The sequence below is a fragment of the Lycium barbarum genome, chromosome 2 (genome assembly GCF_019175385.1).
Source record: "Lycium barbarum isolate Lr01 chromosome 2, ASM1917538v2, whole genome shotgun sequence".
NCBI classification, from domain to species: Eukaryota; Viridiplantae; Streptophyta; class Magnoliopsida; order Solanales; family Solanaceae; genus Lycium; species Lycium barbarum.
The window spans coordinates 146,687,587-146,693,586 of NC_083338.1; positions in this window are offsets into that span (position 1 = coordinate 146,687,587).

Below are 6,000 nucleotides of genomic sequence, written 5' to 3' on the forward strand. Positions count from 1 at the left end.
GATGAAAACCTAAAGAAGCCCAATGTGGATGGAGGACCTGGTACAATGTGATGAACTTCATCAATGACGAAAACCTTTTATTAGTATTACAGAAACAGGGAATTAACTTAAATCAGTGTTTACTAAAAATAAATACTGCTGAAAAACATTCCACACAGATTAGTTATAAATCAATTGCTGACAAATTTACCACACCATTTAATTAAAAATCAACTGCCCTATATTTTATCAGATGCAACGCACTACCTACCAGTCACCACAATGTGGTATTATGAAACGGCTCCCGAGATGCGTGTGTTTGCCATGAATATATATATATCTATATAATCGCAGAACATATGCCGGGGACATGCATTCTGCAACAGAAATGCAATTATATTTTTCCTCAGAATTTTGCATTTTTGTTTCTCTTTCCCCAGAACTCAGACGAATTCCACAACCCTTGAACCCCATAACGCAGAATCACTTCCCAGGTTAAACACCAACAATTATCATCAGCCGCACACAAAATCAGGCTACTTACTCTGTCTTCCCCTGTCGTCTCCCTTCTTTAGGCTCTGCTAATGTCTTTGACAGCCAGCGGTGACTTTACAAAACTGCAGCGGCAAATCCGACAATTACCTGCAAAACGGTTCACACCAACCTATCAGCGAAAATTTCAGCCTTAACTACTCGGTAATCTTTTTCTTTCCCTTTTTCTCTCTTTATTGATAATTCTCATAATTGAGTCAAATTGATTTAGCTTTTCTGCATATTCGTATTGGCGAGTTTACTAAGGGGATAATCTTCGTCTTCTCTTGAAAAATGACTAACAGAGAGAACAATAATATTCTAATCCCAGTTCTTAGACATAAAGCTTTATGAACCCTGACATGTTTTTTTTGCAATCAAGAAACAAATGACTGTTGAATGGACCAAAGTAGAGGAAATGAAATAGGAAGAAGGCTAGAAAATTTGATTCACGAGTTCAAAAGTAGAATAGTCAGAATTATATCCATACCTCGTCTGAAGTTTAGGATTGTAACACATACATTCCAAGTTTTGTGTAAATATACTAGAGATAATACATCAAATCCCTTGCACTTGTCTTTTTATGTGGTAAAACTATATTATCATTTAAAAAAACAAGCCACATTGTCTTATTTTATAGGATCATCTATATAATTGTATCAAATTTCACTCAATATATGCAAATAATCATTGCACAAACCAAAAATGTTGCAATTGAGAAGAAAGAAAAAAAGACAAGTTAACATATTCATTGCTTGCTGGGCAAGTGCCCAATTACGGAAACTCAACGCAGCAAGTGGTAAATTACCTTATCTGCCTGACTGCCTTTAATACTATTGATAATGTTGCTGGTTGGGCCATCATCTAGACTCAAATAACCACAAACAATTGTAAATAGTCTTTAATCTTCGTTCTACAAGGCCAAATTGACTTTAAATGAGATTTTATACTTTACTGTTGTAGTAATAAAAGTCATCAACCATACGTGAAATTGACTGTAGTGACAGCGTACAAAACTCCTTCACCTAGCCAAAACTTTTGTTGAGATGCAATATCTTTAAAATTCATATGCCGCTTCATTAAGAAGTCAATACATTTGAACTTATTAATTAAGTTTTAAGTTGTCACCGTGTATAACCACAAGATTGTTTTATCAATCTTCTTGACTTTTGTTTAATTTTAAGTTGGTTGTCGCATCAAAAGTGTGCCTACTTAGCGCTTTTTATTTCTTTAAATAATGAGACATGACTGATCATTTAGTACTCCATAAGTTTTCGTCTGTGGAAAAAGGATAGAGGATGCTTCCTTTTTTTTGGAGTTAATTTCGGCTTATCATCATAAATTTCATGTTCCAAATATCATAAGAAAGGTAAAAGGTTAAAGGTAAAAGGTAAAAGGTTTTTCTGATATCATTGTTACGTGACACTTCGAAATTGGTGCAGGTAGAGAAGTATCAACCACTGTCAGTATACCAGATATTAATGCTTTGAGATAGTGTTGGACAACATCATCTGCATATCTAAATAATTTGTCTCAGTGTACTAACATTCGTTGTTAATCCAAGTGTAAATTTAATGATTCGATCTTTTAGTTATACATGTTGTGATACCTTAAAACATAATTAATAGATTTGTATGTATGAATTCTTATAGCATATGAATATTAACACCTTAACTTGGTCCAAAGGCATAGAAGTTTGCTTAAGACTACTAATTCATGAAATGAACCTTCGAATAAGAAGCATGTTTGGTAGTCTACATTATAACTGTTCCTATACCAAATGAAAATTGATTTACTACTTTTTAATAAGTACTAACAACTTCTCAATATGTGAGAGCAGATTGGTACTGAGGACATGTGGATTTTGTAGGTGGCCCTTTGAAGTTTATGCTCATGTTTTTCAAATGTAGGGGTCGCAATTGAAGATCCGCATTGAGTTATCACAAATTTGTTTATGGTACAGAGTTTAGTTGACAAAGAAAGTGTAGCTGGCGGTGTACACGTGGAGGTTTTTTTTTTTTTTTTTTTTTTTACTCTAAGAAGATAATCCAGATCTGATATTTTCTTTAATTTTTCTCTCCTTCTTCCGTTCCTATCCTTTGTACAATTTCTCAAACCAGTGTATCCTTTTGACTCCTCAAAGCTTTCATTAGTAAAGTGAAGTTTATGTTTTTAGTTTTAATTACTAAAAGAAGCTATTACTATAGTGTTTTCATTTTTTAAATAGTTTACATGTATATAAATAGCTCTACTTTTAATCACTTCTTCTTCTTATAAAGTGGTGGAATCGTTTCATTTAAGTTGGAGAACATTTGGCTCACTTTTGCTTTTACTTTCAGGTACTTAAATTGAAAGATAATGTATAGCTACTACTGATTTTGTTCTATCAATATTAGAAACACTAGCTATTTAGCATATTTTGATTTCTTTTTTAAGTAATTTCTCTAGTGTCTATTATAATTTTCGTTCATTGCCTCAAATGCCTTATAGTAATTTTCGACTGTGCCTCTAATTATGAAGTTATTTGGTTGACTTCTTATTTTTTCTTTGGATTAATTAGCAGAATATACGTCATATAAAAAAGTGAAATGACAAGATTGTAATATCAATGTTTCTTTGGAGTCGTGCAATTCTTTATTATTGTTGTTTTTGGTGAGAAAGACTGACGCTTGGGTGTTATTATAATTTTTCAATTTTTAAGTTCAAGAGTACTTCCCATAATCGTATAGATAAACATATATTAAAAGCTTAGCTCCGAATACACAAGCTAAAAGCGCAGTGGATTAATGAATCCCAACTGCATAGGCAGACTCTAGCATTGTGAACCAAGTATCATAAGTCGTAATCATATATGTTACCAAACCATAAGAGAATGTTCTTTTGAAGCTATATTCATAAATTCAAGTTAATTATATTCTTAAAAAATAATATAAACTGGACGATTAGAACAACAGACTGTAGATACCGAAGAAAAACATTAAAAGATGAAGATAATAGGTGGAAGTTGTATGAGAGACCAAGATGATGCAATTTAAGGACATGAAACTTTATCAAAACAATATGAGATAATATGTCATTTTCAATACCTGAAAAGAAAGCCAAGATGATATTGTGCATCTTTTTTTCACCTGTTCATCATAAGATCCATAACCATCAGAAAGAAAAATAACATTGGAGCTTTCCACTCTCTGAATTTTGAAACAATCTTTATTAAGTGTATAATAATATCATATACTATCGGGTGAAAAGGGATAAATCAACAATATATAAAAATTTACGCTTGAGAGCAAACAAAAACTACAAAAGCCATGTAAATTCACGTAAAAAAATTGGCATCTCAAACAAAATTGGAACTTATGAATCCAACTCCAGTGATCTCAGTTTAGCCTATGCTAATCTGCCAAGAAGAATAAAAAAAATAAGGAAAGATCAATATTTTTATCTTAGGCTTAGCAAAAAAAAAAAAAAAGAAACTTAGAAGCCTAGTAATATTCACGATCGGACTGCTGCCATATAAACAGTTGAGCACCTTGGACAATCAACTTTACTTAATATTACTATACAGCGTCTTTTTCTCTTCCTAATTTCTTCTCATTAAATTACATGAATGATCAATGTCTCTTCATTTGCTTTAACACTATTTGAACTGTATGTGTAATTGTTAAAGGGTATATTCCTAAAAGAATATAATAATAGCAAGAATTAATGAAAGAAATTCAATTGTGCACTGTTATAGTAATATTAGGGGTATTTATTAGGCAATGTCCTCCTTTTCTCGTTTTCCTACATCACTATTAAGGAATAATTTAAGCTTAAAGGTCGTAAATCAATATTTGAAGGTAGTAGTATCATTCAGTTTTATAGGGTTATTTTGATTTTTCAATGTTTAAGTTCGGGCCTTCCCACTTAATTATATATACGTACTTCCATGGATAAAATATATAATTCATTAAATAATAATTTAATAGTATGTCTGCTAGTATTCTTTGGCAAATAAGCATATCCAATAGCATGATGAGTAACGGTTTGTTCAATTATAACTTCTATTTTCATTAGACGTGTAAATGCTTCATCTGTAAAGAATCCCAAAGGACTTGATAAAATCTGAGCATTTCATGTGTCCACGTTTATATTTTTCAAATTTAACTGTTTTTTTAATCTTTATTAAAATGTATATTAGATGTTTTATATTTTATTATATTTTAATTTCAGACAGGGGCAAAAAGGTAATCCAATTTTGAAGGTAGGAACTTCTCATTTTTAGTATAATATGATGATAACTACTCCCTAACTTCAATTTGTTTTACGGACTTTTAATTTTAAAAGGCAGAATATATAAGCAGCCTTTTACATTTGTCTGTTTTTTTTCATTATGATACCTATACTAAGAATATATACTACCTATTAAACACTTGTATTTGTGCTAAAACTAACCTCCAAGCATGTAAGATTCACTCTCCAAATCGACTTATTCTGCCACATTACGCAACACCTTGTTATGTACACCGCCTTACCCTCGTACAAATTACCCTTCCAAACCCCACCACCCCAACCAAAATATCGTCAGCCTCACATTTCCGCTCATACTTGTAGGAGCCAACAAGAACACAACATTGAATTCTTCAATCACTATCAAGAAATCAAAATATTCTTGGTCTTTTTTTCAAAAAAGTTAATCAAAGTGAAGCCTAAAAGACAATCTTTTGACAGAAAAATTATTTTGAATTTCCACCTTCTTCGCCATCTTCTTTATTGTCAAAATACCGGAGAACATATGAAGTTCAATTATTTCTACATGAAATACAAGCAAAATGATTGAATTCAACCACACGGGGCAGGCCTACCCTATTAGGAGGAGGTGCACGGGCACCGTTAACCTCCAATAAAACTTTGTATATATATGTGTATATTTCTTGAATAACTATTATATATTTTAAAGAGAAAGCAGTCAGATGCCCCTCAACGTTTGGTCGGTTTAATTATGATGCACCCAACCTTTGCGGGCGTCCTATTACCCCCCCCCCCTCTCCCCCCCCCCCCCCCCCCCGAGCATTTTAAAAGTGGAATAATTTGCCCCTAAATGCTGAGGTGGCAAAGAGAGTGCATTTCACTCTCTCAAAGAGAGTGACACACAAAAATAGTTTATAAAAACTGTATTTTTATTTAATTTTCTGATTTGTTTATATCTTTCTCTTTCTTTTTCGTTTTCTTTCTTTTCTTTCTTCTTCTCCTCAACAGGTCACCAGATTTTGGTTGCCGGAAAAATTTCCACCGGCAAACTCCATTTTTCTCATGACAACAAATAAGATCAAGACGACCCATCAATCTAAATGCCAACATTCAATAAAATAAGAATCAAATCAAGAATTTAGCTAGATAAGAAAACTTCATATCATGAACACCCATAACAAACCTGCAAATTTGAGTAAAACTAGACGAATCTCTACACTAATTGCTATAAAACAGATCAGATCTTGAAGTAAGGAAGGA